Source organism: Corvus brachyrhynchos, unplaced genomic scaffold (assembly GCF_000691975.1).
Source record: "Corvus brachyrhynchos isolate BGI_N302 unplaced genomic scaffold, ASM69197v1 scaffold194, whole genome shotgun sequence".
Lineage (NCBI taxonomy): Eukaryota > Metazoa > Chordata > Aves > Passeriformes > Corvidae > Corvus > Corvus brachyrhynchos.
This window is the reverse complement of record NW_008237890.1, coordinates 4,867,514-4,886,206: the sequence shown is the minus strand read 5'-3', so window position 1 is coordinate 4,886,206 and position 18,693 is coordinate 4,867,514. Positions and strand designations below refer to the sequence as shown.

Sequence of the window (18,693 nt, the reverse complement as noted above, 5' to 3'; positions counted from 1 at the left end):
AGAATTGTTTATGAACAGCTCTCTGTGCTAGTGATTCGTTTTGGTTGTGGAACTCAAACTAAAAATTTGGATTTCTGGGGAAAAAAAAGGTCGAAGGGTTAATTAAAAAAAAGGTGATAATAAGTTTGAGTACTGTCAAATAAAATCAGTCATGAGCTAGTTACTTTTCTTCAGTGTTCCTTGCTATCAACTCCCATGTATTTGATCTAGTTTTTCTGCAGTTGCTTTAATATACTTTACTGCAGTTTCATTAGCATACTTTTCTGTCTGACTTTAGTGGTGGCTTCTTTTTTTTTTATATTCAGGAAATGCTAAGGTGACTCCTTTTTTGTCTTTAAATATAAATTACTTTGTGTTCCTCTCGTCTCCATTTTCCCCTTGCAGTTAGGAGTGATGGATTAGAATTAGGCTGCAGCACAGATTGGGAGAATCTCCCAGCATCCTCTTCCTGCAGAGGCATCAGCTTCCAGCATTGACTGTAGCTGCTGCCACTCTCACTGACATTTCTTTTGAATTCGGCTATGGAGAGTGCCTGTGTTTCCAGCTGCTGGCATGGAAACTTTTAGTCTTTTTGCTTGATAACTCATTAATGAAAACTCATGGATATTGAGAAATAAAACAGAATCAGTTTTCTCTTGATGTTTTTCTTTGTCTTTCTGCTTTTTTTTTTTGTTTGTTTGTGTGTGCGCACAGTGAAAAAAGATAGAGTGAAAGAAGCAGCACTTATTTTTACACAAGGACTATATTTACTTACCTGAAGTTGACTGAATTAATCCTGTAAGTATATTTTCTCTGCCTAATAGTCCTTGAAATCATGAATGTGGTAGTAAGATTAATGAGATTTTGTCTGTGAAAATTTGCTTTGGCAGGTATGTCAAACTATAGCATTGTTTTTTTTAATATATATTTCCTTGAAGACAAAGGAAAAACGATATACTCACAATGGGGATTATGAAATAATTGTTTCTCCACTGCACTTTGCAGTGGTGAACAATGCTTTTAGAGAGCAGAAGCTTCACTGCTGATGTCAGTGCTTAATCAGCTCAGATACTGTAGGTTGTAGAACACCGCAAGGTGTGTATTTTGGGATGCCGTTCTTTAAAATGTGGTAATTTAAGGACAGTATCAGACTTACAGTTACTTTCTCCATTTATAGACTATGTCTTCTGCTCCTGGTAGCTGTGCTGATTTAACCATTTGAGGTTATATAATTTTTTACTTAAACATAAATAATTTATTTCATAGGATGCAGTGCTGTGCTTTCAAAGTATTAAATGTTAAGTATAATGCAGTGTGCTTTTAGAGACGTTAGTTATATCAGAATACCTCCAGCATGGGCTCTAAGTTCACTGCGTAATAAATTCAAGTAAATTGGTTTGAAGTTTAGGAAAAGTGTCTTGCTAGGATCATTGTCGTAATTGTCTCTTTGGATCTGGTCCAGTATTTGTGTGACGCAGTGTTAGTCCCATAAACATCTGGCCTGATCTGGTGTCCTACTTGCAGCATGATTTATTTTTTCTTTTTTTTCCATAGCAAGATAAGTGAATTTTTTATTCATTTCATGTAGAACTGCCAGTAAGCTGTCATTATTATTTATATATGCTAGCTCTTCAGGGAGGTTCTTTCTCAACCTATTTTCTTGTCAGCATGCCTTACTTAGACCTACTTTCTAGCAGAACTGTTGAACAGATCAAAATTATATTTTTTTTTTTGGTGGAAATCTATTTGTCTGGATCAACATCGTGTAAATTAAGCTTTGGCAGTATTGCTATCTATCCTTTTCGATACATTTTTGTACACCATATTGCATGCATTGACCTCAGCTGGATTATTTAATACAAACTATTAGTCTGATAAGGAGTATTCAAACATAGTAAATTCTCAGTTTACCTGCAAAGATCTCGTGTTCAAACTTACTTTTAAAAATGCTGTCTAACCACTGAGTTCTGTTGATTAAATCTGATAACCTTTTATACTGCTGTGTATTCCCATCAGTGTTGAACAGGATAGTGTAAATTAGTTTTTTCTTCTACCTGCAAACCAATACTGACACTTGATTTTTCTGCCTCTTCAGTCAGACTGTGGTCAGTTTTAAATGCCTGGGATCTGACTGTTTTGCTGACAGTTTTTAGGCTTACATATATTTTGCTGTGTCAAATTCATGCTGGAGTGGCTTGATATGCTTAAATAGGATTATTCTGTAATCATTTTAGTGATCAGATGAACTGTGTATGCCTATTCAGGTGGGTGAATAGTAACCTAAGTAGTTGGCATGGCTTGCTTTCACAATATGGTTGAGTCCTTATGGGAAATTTGGGTCTCCCTTTCTGTCCATGTGCAGTGCAATTTGCTGTTGAATTTAAGAACTTGGTGTCAGATTAAGCTACTGATGTTTCTCAAATGATAAAAATACCTGACTGGAAATAAATTGATTATTGGCTTACTGAATCTGAATAATGATCAGTCAAAAACTGAAACATTTGGCCATGCTTGTGGGTTTGGTTTTGGAAATGTAGCCTGTGTTGTTTTCAGAGGAGTAGACTCTGTTGGCAATGGTCGGTTGATGGTGAGCCAGCAAGATGAGCTTCATCTTGACACTATTTTCTGTGGCACCTGAGATTCAAGCAGATGGTCACCTTTGCCTAGATTTTCTTCCCTTGTGCTTAATCTGTTGTTTTGTTGCATCTGTAGAGTAGTATGTGGGCATACTCCAGTCAGTATTTTCTTGTGATTGTTCAGGTGCTGCATTGATAATAGATATGTAGATAAGCAAAATCCATGTTTTAAATAAGACAGCCCACTAGGAAAGTTCCCTTATCTCGTTCCCTTATTTCCCTCAGTCACTGAAATATTTGGAAGCTAAATCTCTTGATCACTTTCTTGTAGTCAAATGTTAGATTGCCATGAGGCAGCACTGGGGATGCTGGGCTGCTTTCTGACTAGGAGGCAATCCAGTGCATGCCGTCATAAATCGGAGATCGCAAACAAAACTTACATGAAGAATGTAAAGTAAGTAAACATTATTGGTCTCCTGACACATGGTGATCTGACATCTAAATTTCAAGATCAGATGAGACTTCTAAGCAGGAATTTTTGTTTGTATAAAAAATTTTTGTTTGTTTGATGGTCTTTTAATGCATTTCATTTGTAAGACAGCATTACTAATATTTCTACTGCTGTGAGTAGTAATAACTCCTAAAATAGAACATTGTCATCTGTAGGTAAATCTGTTTAGTTTAGAAGAGCTAAAACTGAAACTTCCAGCTATGAAAAGAAAGAGGGGGCAAACACTTTTCCTAAAATACTAGCAGTTTTCCCCTGCCCCCAGCTTCTGATCTGTAAGACAGAGCTTTATCTGCTATGCTTGTCCTTGCCTATAATGTAACATTATACCTGTTAATGTGTAATAATGGATCAATTAAAATCCTCTCTTAGTGAAATTCCAGTAGTCTATGAAAAGCTATCAGTTTGACCTTTTTTTTGACAATGCTAAGGTATGGATAAAAAATGTAAAGCCATTCTCAGCTCATTTTTATGCATGTTATTTTAATAATGGTTGGTTTTCAATAGGAGCAACTACCTCTTTTTTTCCTCCCTCAGTTATCTCTTCCCTTCTCACTGCCTCTGTTTTTCTGAGAGCTCCAACTCCTTTTCCGCAGCTGTTCCTTTTGAAAAACTGTTTTCAGTGCTTTCTCTTTATGTATACAAATGTGTAATATCAGCTACTGTTTCTTTTTGCTCTGCATCATCTTTTCTGCCACAGCTGTAAGATGAGGGAGGAGAAGTAATTTAATTTTAAAAATCTCAAGCAACAAACCAAACCCAACAATAAACAAAACCCCCCAAAAATTGAAACAAAAACCCCAGTACCATTAAAGGAAAGGAAAATGCCCTAGTGGTGAGTTGGCTTGATCATTCAAAGGATCGTATAGGCAGATCCCTTGGTATTGCAGCAGTGATCCAGAAATTCACTGATACAGATTTACAAATAGCCAGCTAAATGCTGCAGTCTCATAGTCAGGTAGTGTTAGGAGGAAGATGCAGCCACACGGATCTGCATTGCTTTCTACCATGGTGTTTGCATCATGTGCTGCTGTTACCAGCTCTGTGGGTTGGTAGATGTCTCCGAAAATTCAAATGAAAGCTAGTACTCAGGAAGGGCTTGAGTAGAAACAGTGCTCTTTGTCTCTCTGCTATAGAATAAGATTTAAAATACAGTGTGAGGAAGTCCTAAGGGAGGAATAAGTGAAAAATAAGTGTGTTACCCTGATGGTTTTACCCGAACACTGGACTATGTAACCTAATGTATTTTAAACTAAATAACCATTTAAAGGATGTTCATCAGTTGTGTGTATTGATTATTTTTATTTATTTATTTTGAAAAGTTGGCTGATGTTGAATGCATTTTAGTATAAATTTTAAAATTATAATTTAATTTAATTTTAAATTTTATAATTTTAAAGTAATTCCTGCATACTATCTACTACCTACCTACAATCTACTTCAGGAAGTAATTTCTGCTAATTTCTGCAAATTTGTCTAGCACAGCACTGCATAGTTTGGCTGCCAGTTAGGTTTTTAAATGAATATTTACCATACAGACTATCTCATCCATTCGTGAAGTTTTGAAACAGTGAAGACAGTGAGCCTTCAGAGGAATAAAGTCTGCCTTGCATTGGCAAGAAATTTTTTTTTCAGTGCTTACCATAAATATTTTATTTACCTAAAATTCGTGCTTCTCATAAAAAGGGATGTGTGCATAATGAATGTAGAATTTGCTATGGAGGTATGACTAGTGGATTTAATACATGGGTAAAATAAGTTACCATTTGCTGTACTGACCAGATGGCTGAAGTTTTCAGACTTTCTGTAATAATGGTAATAGTCTAGGATAGGAAATGATTTATATAAATTGCAAAAAATTCCAAATTCCTAGCTGTATGGCTTACAGCATTTTTCTTATGGCTTTTAGCCATTCTTCTGTTGTGTAGTTATAAGTGGTGTTGAAGACTGGGTTTTAGGTAAAATGGTAAAAGAGTTTGCAACAATTTTTCTGTTTGCATTAGAAAAAATACTGATCACGTGATCTTGTATCTTGCCAGTATTACTTTAAACTAACAAAAAAGGTTTAAAAATCCTTTTTGGTTCATAAACTGGATGTGATGGGCCATTTCAAAATACTGTGATCCCTTGTCAAGGGTTTAATATGCTTTAATATGTTAGCAGCAAGAAATGTCCAACTGTGAGACGGGTTACTCCATTTGATTCTGCATTTCTGAATTACTCTCTGGGTGAGAGGTATGCCTAGCATGCCCATAGGCAAAAGAATAAAATATCAGTTTCATGAGGCTTGCCTGATGGCCCTGCAGAGGCTGAGTTCCGTACCTGTCCAGCAAGATACTGAAAGATATGTGCCAGCTCTAGCCTACTGTGGGATTGAGGTGTGTGTGCAGTTTCGTGCATGTCAGTAGTCCCTCAGAATAATACATGTTCATGAGAATTCCTTAGTTTCAGACTTGATGCGGAAAGTGTTCTTGAAGATCGTGCACTTCCGTTTGTATTTCTTTAAAACCAAATCATACAGAAGTCTCTCACTTGTGAGATTTAAGACTAGTCCCTTGTATGAGAAAATCCAGCAGAACTAAAAAGCTATTTCCTTTTGCTTTTTTGAACATTTCCTGTATGTGTCAGTGGATTGTATTACCTTCAGCCATCCTTCACTAAACGATATAGAATGAAAAATGTAGACCTAACAGAATATCTCAGTAGTATTTTGCAACAAGTTATTTTGCTTCATGTCATGATGCTCTTGGTGGGGTTTTGCCGTGAGAACGAGTGCAACCCACTGCTCTGTGGCAGGTAAATAGTACTCCTACAAGTATCTCACCTTCTGATGACTTGTGTTGCAGCTTTATGTCTGTGCAAATAACTGATAAAAGTTATAGCAGATAATGTTGTCCCTTGAGAAAGGATCCAAACTAAATTTTGGCACAGCTCTAGGCAGAAAACTGAAGTATTACTGTTGGCTTGTATATGAGTGGTGGATGAGAGGGATAAGATGCAAAAGCCATTTTTCTTTTCAAATTACAAGCTTAGTGGTGAGGAGTCCGATGCTTTCAAAATATGAAGAAATTTATTTGAATATATATTTCCAGATAGCAAAAGTAATATCTGAGTTTTCTGTATGTTTGCTCAGATGTAATAAATACACATCAATGTATGCTAGTCTTAATGTGAAAGTAGTTCCTGTTAGACATTTCAAATCTTTGCAATTGCTAGCTTTGCATATAAAAACATCAAATGCAGCCTTATAATAGATATTTCAAGGACAAACCATTAGAAAAATGTTCATGAGGAGATAAGCAATCCTGCAAACTTTTCAGACATAGGAGATTGCCCTCTCTTTGGAGGAACATTAAATAGGTCCTAAGAACTGTAGTTCACTGGTGTTTCCTTAGACAAACGTGGTAGGGATGTTTCTTGTTTCCCACAGAGAGGATTTGCATTTTCTGCTTAAAGCTTATTGAAAGAATATGACACCTTAAAGAGACAAGATGTTGAATCACAAGAGGAATGGACACATGTTGGTGAAAGATTAAATAGTTGAAGAAAATAAGAGATACGGGGTTTGTACTGGTATTTTACAGAGCTAGGCAGAGAAGAAGTGTCTCTACTGTGGTAAAGGATGACTCTTTCCAGTTCACTGAGACAGAAGTAGCAGTAGACTATGACAGGACTTCCAGTGTTTGGATGTCTGATGACTGACAGAAAACAACAACAAAGAACCTGTTCCTTAACAATTTCCTTTTTCTTAAAGCATGATTTTTAAATATTGCAGAATTACAGATGATGGTATCCTTGTCCTAGTGACATACTTCTAATATGAAGCGTAGTTTAAAATTAAAACACACAGCAAAAAGAAGGATGCCAGGAACAGACTTTTGCTATAGTAATAAAAGGTGTCTGGGTCATTTGAGTCTAAAAAAAGAGTAGTTATGTGGTGGTGACAGTTTTTCAAATGTTTTGGATCTTTGATATATAGTAAAACCAGGCAAGAGGACATCAAGTGCATTTTGGCAATGTAAAGCTATGCAAGACATGAACATGAAGTGATGATTTAATGGTATCTCTGTGACCTGTAAACTGTGACCTTTGGTAGTGTAGTTTTAGTGCAGCTTTTGATGTTGTCTGGGAGAAAGTCTTCCAGAGAGACAGTGGGTTCCAGCCCTCAAAGGGCTGGATTTGAGTTTATTTTATGCTAAGCAGGCATGGCAGTACACATCAGCACATAGCTCAGTGCCACATGTGTGGAAGAAGCACAGTGTGTCTGCACATAGTCCCCTTGATACATGGAGGGAGAAGAAGAGGGATCCTATCAGCTAAAAAGCTTTAAAATGACCTCTGTTCTTGGGCTTTTCAACGGATTGGCGAAGTTAAAGTAGAGCAGTGTTCAAAAATACCCAGAGCCTTCTAGCCAAGAAAATGGAACCATGGAATTGATTCTAGTGAGGTTCAACTGTTATTTGCCATTAAGAAGTCATGTTGTGGCTGTTCAAAACTGACAAAAAGATAGTTATTCTTTTTGACATGGTAGAACGTAAACAGTTCAAAATCGAGTGTTTTTGAACCCATTCATTGCTACAAAGGGAACAAGCTACTTCAGGAAGTATAGAAACATTCTGAATCTTTACAGTATCAGATTTTGACAGTGTATTATGACTATTTGACGTAACAATCTTCCTGCAGAAGACAAGAACCAACTGAGAGCAATCCATTTAAAAACTGTTTTGTCATCATTAGCTTGGCAGTAAATACTCTAGCAGATGCTTGCATAAATGTTGCTCAAGAAGAGTACTGCAGATGGTAGCTTCTTGCTGCTTTACCTGTTGGTACTGTAGTTCACATACAGGGTGGTTTTTATTTAAGTTTATGGAAACAAATGCCTCTAAAAGATTCTTCTTCTGTTTAAGCTTCTGTAAATGTTAAGGGTTACTTGTTTGCTAAGGTATTTATGTCCTGGGAAAATGTTCTCTTAATTGTAATGCATCTTGTTTTCTTGATACTTATACTCCAAATAGCATTCTCTCTGTATACCCTGCATTTTTTAGAGTACCTTATTTTTATTCCTTTAGTTTGTGTCAGATTTGCATCTTAATATGATTATCTTAAAATTAAATTGTTATTGCTAGTTTCACATTTTTGTGGTCTTTATTACTTGAAATTTTGCTTTATTCCCACTAATAATTACAAATATTTTCAGTAACTGTAGTGAGACTTCCACTGATAAAAAAAGTAGCTGAACAAAACCAATTTGCTGGCAATGCAATGTTGTTTATCAGATAAGGCTGATTATTTTGGCTGTGTTGTAAAAAAAGCCAACAAAACTTCTACTTTTAGAAGTTCAAAAACTAAGTGCTTCAATCCCTATTCATGGTAGTTAAGTGTTGCTTGAACATTTCAGTGCAGCTGATGCTAATAAAGTGATGTGGGACTCAGTCCTAAATATGTAATATAAAATGTGGAAGGCAGTGGTGGATTACAGGTAATTTTTTTTCTGCAGTTCTCCCATTTCTAGCTCCTGAATCCCCTTCCAAGAGAAGAGTTGGTAAATCATTGCGCCTGGGGTGATTGTTAAAAACTTACTAAATCTTCTGCAAATACAAAGACAGGCAACATGTACCAAGTTAATGTTTAACTTTAGCTATGTATTAGCTTTTCAGGAATACTCTTACACTGAGGCCTGCTGTGGAGAGATAGATGTCATTGTCTAACTCATTACTCATGTTTAAATAACTTTGAAATACTAACACAGTGACTTTTCATTTGTTTTGGGCTAGTAGTTATGCTCCCTTTTAAATTAATCTGTAGAGGGTGGAAAAAAGGAAAGTGGCTTAAGCTGTAAACTGTTTTGACATTTTAAATTAATAATGTTCTTGTCTGTGTACATCCTGGGGACTGTCATTGTAATAGTATTCCAGTGTATCTGGGGGTTTTCAGGTCATATTCTTATGCTTTTTTTCTTTTGTGGTTCCAAGTAGTTTATTAGAAGAATCTACTTAAAGTTGCTAATAACTTGCTTATGGACAGTATATCCCCTCTGAATTGGAACAGTTTCATGAGTAGTTCAGCACCAAGCTCAAGAGACACAAACTGTTGCTGGAATTCAGAACATTTCCTCTTTTTTTCATAAAAGAAATTTGAAACAGTAGTGAGAGGAAAACTTAAAAAATGTCACGTGTTGCGGAAAAAGTATCCCTAAAATGTCTGGACTGTAACAGAGTAATATTTTATTCTGCTTGTAATGTGACATTATTATCTTTGTATAATGTTCAGTATAGCACATTTTTCTGTTCCTTTTTTCATTTTGAAGTGAATGAGATTGTGCTGGTTTTGGCTGGGGTAGAGTTAACTTTTTTCACAGTTGCTGGTATGGGGCTGTATTTTGGATTTGTGCTGAACACAGGGTCGATAATACAGAGATGTTTTTGTAACTGCTGAGCAGAGCTTACACAGAGCCAAGGCCTTTTCTGCTTTCTGTACTACAGCAGTGGTGAGGAGGCTGGGAGTGCATGGGAGCTTGGAGTGGCACACAACAGGGACAGCCAGCATGGATTTCGGAGATGCAGGTCCTGCCTGACCAACCTGATCTCCTTTTATAACCAGATGACCCACCTGGTGGATGAAGGGAAGGCTGTGTCTACCTGGACTTCAGCAAGGCCATTGACACTGTCTCCCACAGCACTCTCCTGGACAAGCTGGCAGCCCATGGCTTGGACAGGAGCACCCTTTGCTGGGTTAAGAACTGGCTGGATGGCCGGGCCAGAGAGTGGTGAAAGGTGCTGTGTCCGGTTGGTGGGTGGTCACTGGTGGGGTCCCCCAGGGATCAGTGCTGGGGCCAGTCCTGTTTAATATCTTTATTGATGATCTGGATGGGGAGATTAAGGCTACCATCAGCAAATTAGCAGATGCCAGGTTGGGTGCAAGTGTCAATCTGCTAGAGCATAGGAAAGCTCTGCAGAGGGACCCGCACAGGCTGGATTCATGGACCAAGTCCAACAATATGAGGTTTAACAAGGCCAAGTGGCACTTCGGCCACAACAGCCCCAGGCAGTGCTACAGGCTGGGACAGAGTGACTGGACAGTGGCCAGGCAGAAATGCACCTGGGGGTAGTGACTGACAGCAGCTGAACATGAGCCAGCTGTGCCCAGGTGGCCAAGAAGGCCAGTGGCATCCTGGCCTGGATCAGCAACAGTGTGGCCAGCAGGACCAGGGCAGGGATTGTCCCCCTGTACCCAGCACAGGTCAGGCTGCACCTTGAGTGCTGTGTCCAGTGTTGGGCGCCCTAATTTAGGAAGGATGTTGAGATGCTGGAGTGTGTAAAGAGGAGGACAATGGAGTTGATGAGAGGTCTGGAGCACAAGTGCTATGAGGTGTGGCTGAGGGAGCTGGGAGTGTTTAGCCTGGAGAAGAGGTGGCCCAGGGGTGACCTTATCACTTTCTACAACTGCCTGAAAGGAGGCCATAGCCAGGTGGGGGTTGGGCTCTTTTTGCCGGCAACCAGTGACATGACTAGAGGACATAGTCTTAAGCTGCATGAGGGAAGGTCCAGGTTGGACATTAGGAAGAATTTCTTCACAGAAAGAGTGACTGGCCGTTAGAGTGGGCTTCCCAGGAAGGTGGTGGAGCCACCATCCCTGAAGGTGTTTAAGGAAAGATTGGATGTAGCATTTAGTGCCATGTTGTAGCTGACCCAGTGGTGTTCAGTCGTAGGTTGAACTTGGTGATCTCAAAAGTCTTCTCCAACGTAGTTAATTTTGTGTGATTCTATGATTCAGGTGACCCCAACTGACCAAAGGGATAGTCCAGACCATATGACATCAGGCTCAGTATATAAAGTGAGGGGAAGAAGGAGGGAAGGGAGGACATTCAGAGTGATGGTGTTTGTCTTTCCATGTCACCATTATGCATGATTGCACCCTGCTCTCCTGGAGATGGCTGAACACCTGCCTGCCCATAGGAAGCAGTGAATTGATTCCTTGTTTTGCTTTGCTTGTCTGTATAGCTTTTGTTTTCCCTATTAAACTGTCTTTATCTCAACCCACACATTTTCTAGCTTTCACCCTTCCAATTCCCTCCCTGATCCCACTGGTGTGTGTGAGTGAGTGGCTGCATGGGGCTTGGCTGCCGGCTGGGGTTAAACCACAACAGTCTCCTTTGGTGTCCAGTGTGGGGCACAAAGGGTTGAGATCAGGACAGATCTGACCAGAATGTGTTAAAATAAGATTGTTATAAACATTCATTGTATTGGTTTAATAGTTGCTGGTTACAATGTGGATTTATTTGCTCTGATACTTGTGGTATTTTGTCTGTATTATACCAGCAGTGCTTTACTTGCAGTACGTGTTCTCTGTGGCGTATTTCATAGGATCAGCGTATATCATATGATAGTGCCACTGGTCACCAACCGTGTGTCTATATTCAGTATTGTAGGTACCTTTGTGCTTTGGGAGTCACCTGCTGGGAGCAATTAATAATCACATCTTTGTTTTTTGTTCCTCAGAGGAACAGCCTATGGGAGAGACAGCTTCCTGTATCTTTTTCTCCTCCTTTTTTTCCTTCCTTCCAGGCTGGTTACAGTGGTCAAGATTTTAAAGCTTTTTGACATCATTTGACTACCCTTCAAACCAACCTGGGTTTTTTTGCTGGGAGCCAGCATGTTGTTGCATATGGTTCAGGCCTTGTTTAAGGTCAGACAAATAATTAAGAACATTATGTAGAGATCTGCCCGAAATCTGGATAATTCAGAATGGCAGAGTGTGGGGGGGGTTGTATGGGCCAGTATCTAGGGCAGTGGGAACTTTCAGAGTATGTGCACCTTACCCCTGGACAAGTGCAGAATCCAGAAAAACTAGTAAAATGTTGAAAAAAGGTGTTCTGTCACCATGTTCAACACTGCTCAGTACCTGCAGGAGGAAAAGAAGGTCTCTAAATCTGAGAAAGAGATGACAACAGGCCCTGAAGCTGCTCCAGCCACCTGACAGACACTGTGACTGCTCTATTCCCACTGACAGGCACTGCCACTGAAACCAGTGAAGCAGAGAATGAACATGGGTCAGTGTCAGTGGCTCCTGCACAGAAGCAGAAGAAATGTACATGAAAGTCACCCAGTCAAAACAGTCAAGGAGGACAAGGAGGGTGAAGATGATGAAGCAGGACCATCACAAGGGCGATTTTTCAGAGCCATTATCAAGGCCATAACAGGAACCAGAAGAGACATGATGTGATCCCTATCCATAAATGAGCTCTGGGAGACATGAAAATATTCCAGCCATCATCCATGACTGTATTATTGCCTGTCTGGTCTGCTGGTGGGACAATGGAGCCAACAGTGTGGAATGAGATGGTAAGGAAGTCAGGCTGGGATCACTTGCTAAGGACATTGACAAAGCAATGGGAAAAAAGACACGAGTCTTTAATCTCTGGAGGCGATTCTTATCAAGTGTGAAGGGGAAAGGTATTCCTATAAAGATGATATTCCTTGTAACTTAGGCAGATGAACTGCAGTAGAGAGTGTTACTCAATTCCTAAGGGAATTATCTGTGCAAGAAATCATGTATTTTGATGCGGACGATGCTCAGGTCCTCACAGATCCAGACCACGTCTTGTGTCAATTACCCATGTGGCAGAAATTTCTACAGAGTGCAGCAAGGGCGCATGAAATCCCTTGACAACAGTAATTTGGAAAGATGATGCACCACCACCAGCCGGTGATACAATCTGGCAACTCAGGGAGTATGAGGAAAGTATTCCTTCCTCCATCATTGCATCTGTGGAGAAGGTGTCTCCCCCATAGGCTGTTCCTCTGAGGAAAAAAGAACAAAGATGTGATTATTAATTGTTCCCAGCAGGTGACTCCCAAAGCACAAAGGTGCCTGCAGTACTGAATATAGACCCCAGATTGGTGACCAGTGACACTAACTGATAAACTGACTCAGGAGCTCCGGCAGTTCAGAGGGACTACGTCCTGCTCCGCGTGGGCCTGTATTTCACCAACTGACAGCAGGTGTCCTCTTCCTCCAGAGAGAGGATATAGAAGATACGCCCCACTGGGTACCCTGTGGTTTTACCTGCAGGACCACGAAGATGATACAATGAAGTGGGATGGATAACCTACATTGATACTAGATGCACGGGTGCAGGAATTGCAGGGAAAAACAACCATAATTAGGAGTTTTTCCAGGGAAGTTGCTGTTTCAGTCTCCCATGAACACTTTTTCAGGCAGAATGAAAAGTCCAATCATACTACTGACTCCATGGTGTCAGAGACTGAAATGTTATCGTTTATGAATTGAACATTTTCATGAAGAACTTCTGCCTATTATAGCAAAACTGTATTGCAAAAGCTGCAGAGAAGACCACCATACCCTGAACGAGGCCCTACACTGCTCGCTGATGAAGATCAGATGAAGTAACAACTCAGAGCTGGGGAAGAGGAATATGTTCACAGAGAAATGCTTAACACCTTCGGAGTGGAGACAACAGCCCCAGGGCTATCATCTGCCAGGTTCAAACAGACCCTCACCTCAAAGGGTGGGGGGGAAGAGAGGCTTTGGCTGTGATGGAGAGCCTCAGGTGAGAGGCAGTGAACTCCCATCCTCTGCTGTGCAGACCAGCCCAGCTGAGGGGCCCCTTCACCTGGGGAGAAGCTGCACCCACATGAAGGACAGAGGGGGTGACATGACCCATAAAAGGCCCCCCAAGGGGTCCCCAGACACTGCGCCAGAGCGCTGCAGCATGATGCAATAGATCCAGAGTCTTGCAGGTGTCAAACTGGCCCCCCCTGCAAGGGAGGCATGTGGGTGTTCCCACCTGGCCAAAAGTATATTAATCCATGGGATTCTATACTTTCCGGCATGTCATGGCGCAGCAGCAAGGGACCATCACCACCAAGACCAGATGGAGGGGATCAACGAGACGTCCTTGGGACTCGCAGAAGGGTGTTATTCTTCTGCCTAACCTCTGTCACTCTCTTTCTGTCCCCCCATCACCCACGCACAACTCGTTTTTCTATTTCTTTTTTTCTTTCTTTTCTCTTTCTTTCTCTTTGCCTCCCTTACTACTAAATAAAATATATCAATTTTTTGGCACCAACATCTAACCTTGTTTGGTTTTAATCATGTTTTTTGGGTATATTTCGAACCTTGAAAGTTCTTTCCATTTTATACGCAGAGACTTAGGTTTTTTTGCTCTTCTGGGTTTAAATCAGATTGTAACAGATGGAGAGAAGTTCCATTTTTGCAAGATATTAGTGGAGAACCTTGTGACCAGTATTAGAAGGGCCCTGCCTCCATGTGGGGGGAGGAGAGGAACAACCAGGTTTATTGGACTGTGTGGATTTGATGGCCTGGCACAGCAGCCCCACAGGAGTACAAGGCTTTAGGAGACACTGGTGCACAGTGTACCCTAATGTCATCAAGCTATGTGGGGATGGAATCCATTTGGATTTCTGGAGTGACAGGGAGATCTAAACAGCTGACTGTATTGGAGGCTGAGATTAACCTGATCAGAATGAATGGCAGAAGTACCCTGTCTTGACGGGACCAGAGGCTTTGTGCATCCTTGGCATAGACTATCTCAGGAGAGGGAATATCTCAAGGATTCGAAAGGCTGTTAGTGGGCTTCCAGCATACCTGTCCTGGAGATGGAGGATATTTCAGATGTCCCTTTTGTTCTGGGGTTGAAGAACAGCAGGTGCCAATTGCTACCACAACAGTGCACCAGAAGCAGTATTTCACCAACATAGACTCTCTAATTCCCATTTATATGCTAATTTGTCGCCTAGAGAGCTGATGAGTGATCAGAAGGACTTGCTTATGCTTTAACAGCCCCATTTGGCCAGTGTGAAAGTCCTATGGAGAATGAAGGCTGACAGTAAACTGTTGTGGCCTGAATGAAGTCACACCACCTCTGAGTCCTGCTGTACTGGACATGCTGGAACTTCAATAACAGCCGGAATCAAAGGCAGCCAAGTGGTGCCGCAATTGACACTCTTGTGTTTTTCTCAATCCCTTTGGCAGCAGAGTGTAGGCCACAGTTTGCTTTTATTTGCACCTGTGTCTAGTAGTACCTGGAATCGACTGCTCATGGGAAGGAAACACAGCCGTATCATCTGCCACGGACTGATCAAGACTGTGCTGGAACAAGGTGAAGCTCTGGAACACTTGCAATGTATTAATACCATTTCATGAGGAAATTCAGCAGAAGAGGTTTTTGAGAAAAGAAAGCAAATAATCCAAAGCTGGTTTTGCCATAAAACAAGATTAAGCTAAAGGGACCTACACAGGAAATCCAGCTTTTAGGAATCAGATGTCAAGATGGACACTGTCAGATCCCAATGGATGTTATGAATAAGATAACAGTGATGTCCCCACCAACTAACAAGAAGAAAACACAAGCATTTTTAGGTGTTGTAGGATTTTGGAGAATGCACATTCCAAATTGCAGTCTGATTTTAAGCCCTATATATCAAGTGACCTGGAAGAAGAATGATTTCAAATAGGGCCCTGAGCTGCAACAAGCCTTTGAACGAATCAAGTAGGAGATAGTTCACACTGTAGCCCTTGGGCGAGATGTAAAACTTGTGCTTTTTATTGCGGCTGGAGAGAGTGGACCTACCTGGAACCTCTGGCAGAAAGCACCAGGGGAGTCTTGAGGCTGACCTCTAGGTTTTTGGAGCTGAGCATACAGAGGATCTGAAGCCCACTGTGCTCTAACTGAAAAGGAGCTTTCAAGGTGTCAGAGCCACTTCGGAGATGATTGGTACTGAAATACAACTTCTGGCACCACGGTTACCTGTGTTGAATTGGATGGGCAAAGGGAGGGTCTCCTCTATAAATCATGTAGCAGATGCTAGATGGAGTGAAGGGCTTGTGCTGATCATATAAGGAGTTTGGATAGGAAACCCTTGTTGTCCAGGAAATTTAGAATTGATCATGGACTGGCCAGAAGGCAGAGATTTTTGGAATGTCACCAGACATGTGCTGAAGAGGCCCCACTATATAATAAATTCTCAGAAACTTGAGAAGCAACATGCCTTGTTTACTGATGAATCCTTCTGTCTTGTGGGAAAGTAGCTGTATAGAGTCCTCTATGACAAGTCACAGAAATTGCTGGAGGGGAACATGAATTGAGTCAGTTCACAGAAATGAAAGCCGTCCGGTTGGCCTTAGACATTGCTGAACGAGAGAAATGGCCAATTCTTTTTTTTTACCTCTGTGCTGATTCATGGGTGGTGGCCCTGTGGGGGTCTTAGCAGCAGTGGGAGCAGAATAACTGGCAACCTAGGGGTAAACCCATCTGGGTTGCTACAGTGTGGCAAGACATCACTGCCTGGCTGGAAAGGTGTTACCACGGATGAAGGCCAAAGTGACTGAATTCAACAAACTTTTTTTTTTGTGGGCATTTTATGAACATTTGACTGAGGTGTTCCACAGACTAGGGGAGTGATGTCTGTGTATCTATTGTAACAGATAAGTAGGGAAGGTGATGGGATATTGGGAAGCGTGAAACCTGGTGTGACGTAAAGAGTATGGAATAAGGGGTGGATAAGTGTTAGCTTTGGCTGGGGTAGAGTTAACCTTCTTCACAGTGGCTGGTATGGGGCTGTGTTTCAAATTAGTGCTGAACGTAGGGTTGATAATATAGAGCTGTTTTTGTTATTGTTGAGCCGGGCTTGTACACAGCCAAGGCCCTTTCTGCTTTTTGTACTGCCACACTGGCGAGGAGACTGCATGTATGTGGGATATTGGGAGGAGGCACAGCAGGGACAGGTGACCCAAACTGGGCCCCAAAGGGATATTCTATACCATATGACATAATGCTATGTATATAAAGTGGGGGGAAGAAGGAGGAAGGGGGGACATTTGGAGTGATGACATTTGTCTTCTCAAGTCCCCATTACATGTGATGGGGGCCCATGCTCTCCTGGAGATGGCTGAACACCTGCCTGCCCATGGGAAGCAGTGAATTAGTTCCTTGTTTTGCTCTGCTTGTGTGCATGGCTTTTTATTTCCCTATTAAACTGTCTTTATCTCAACTCATGAGTTTCCTAGCTTTTACCCTTCCAGTTTTCTCCCTGACCCCACTGGTAGGGGAGTGAGCAAGTGGCTGCCTGGACTTGGCTGTCGGCTGGAGTTAAGCCACAACACTAGGTGTTAAATCCATAATAATATCACTGAAGTAGTGTTAATTTAAACTGTTCTGGGGTAAATTAAAGAATATGCTCATCTAATGTGAATAAAATGTTAAAGTTCCTGTCAGTTCCAGGAAAACTATGTGGAGGTAGGGAAAAAAGTAAGATAGAAGGAAACTTACATGAGTCAGAAAGAGAGTGTGAGTCAGCATTACTGACTGAACTGTTCATCAGTCTAGTAACTTGCTGTAGAATTGGTTTGTGATGTTTTGAGAGTAGAAGAGGAAATGTGCTTATTCTGAGCCTCTGCACAGAAATGCCGGCAAAGATAGCCAAGTTGCTTCTGAGTCAGTGCGCTCCTTTCTTCTGATTATTCTGGTATCAAGTTATGAGTCTGAGTTGAAATGAATCCTTCTGGTTAAGTTGCTCTGCTGCAGGATGTAGGAAAACAGTAGAAAATGTATGTGAAGAGTAATGAAACAGGAATGAGACACGCTGGTAGAGAACATGATTCACTTACCAGAAATAACAGTTTGAGAAAATTAGCTTCCCAAGTTTTCTATCTGAAGTGGCAAAGTAACTTCATAAGTGTGCTTGATGCAGGGAACAGTCAATATATGGACTTAAGGAATAATGTTTGCCCTGTCTGCAGGCTTTTGTCACACACAGGCAGCATCAGGGGAGCTAGTCTGTAAAAGAGGGGAAGAATGTGATAGCCAGGTGCTGGAGAGATCTGCTGCTGACCCATTTAACTAGGGAGAGATAGTTTTGACATGGTGCCAGGTTGTTTTAAGACCTTGTTTATGGAATCATTATGCAAATACTGATATGTACTGTGGTGATGCTAGAGCTGGTGGTATGATGGGATTTGGGAGCCTGATGGCCAACTGTCCACACTGTAGCTAAAATGGTATCACATCCATAGTGTGTTAAATGGATAAAGATTAGCTTTTCCTTCAATGGGAAGTTCCAGCAGTTTCTGGTTACAGGAAGTGTGCAGATTTACAACATAGAAGTTGTTAAATTACCTGTAGTTACCAGTGATCCACCTTCCCTCTGATTGTTTTGTGAACTCTGTTGTTATAGATGTCTTGCTTACCATTCTCTTCCCTCTCGGACTTCAGATGACTATTCGTAACTCTCTATACTCTGTGTAGCAGAACATTGCCTCGCATGGGGTTTTTCTGTTCTCATAGTTGACAGAGCTCTTGGCCCACCACAAAGTTAGTAAACATGTCTGCAAGGGGGAGAGACCAAAAGGGCCGTTTGCCCTTTGTAATTTTGAAGATTCCACTCACCTTGGTATGGACCCTGGCATTTGTATGGGAAGCCACTTGGAACAGGCCACTGCTTCAGTGCTAGTCACAAACAGGTTGTAGTGTGCAAATATGAAAGAATAAAAACTCATTCTTGCTGTCTGGTAGATATGAACTTCATTTACTGGTGTTGTGGTGGTGGTGGTGTTTTGCTCCTAAAGACATCTGCTGCCAATTTTGTTTTT

The 18,693-nt window shown here is 41.1% G+C and overlaps 1 protein-coding gene across 3 annotated transcripts in view; it reads left to right on the top strand.

The window, feature by feature from the left end:
• Positions 1-18,693, top strand: part of TTC39B (tetratricopeptide repeat domain 39B) — a 64,920-nt gene that overhangs the window by 19,476 nt on the left and 26,751 nt on the right. The window contains exon 1 of one of the 3 annotated variants that reach the window (XM_017732886.1): positions 503-777. The exons of the other annotated variants lie outside the window; for them this stretch is intronic. The gene's annotated coding sequence lies outside the window, so the exon portion shown is untranslated. Of the gene's footprint in view, positions 1-502; positions 778-18,693 lie in introns of those variants that run through there. 3 annotated transcript variants of the gene reach the window in all.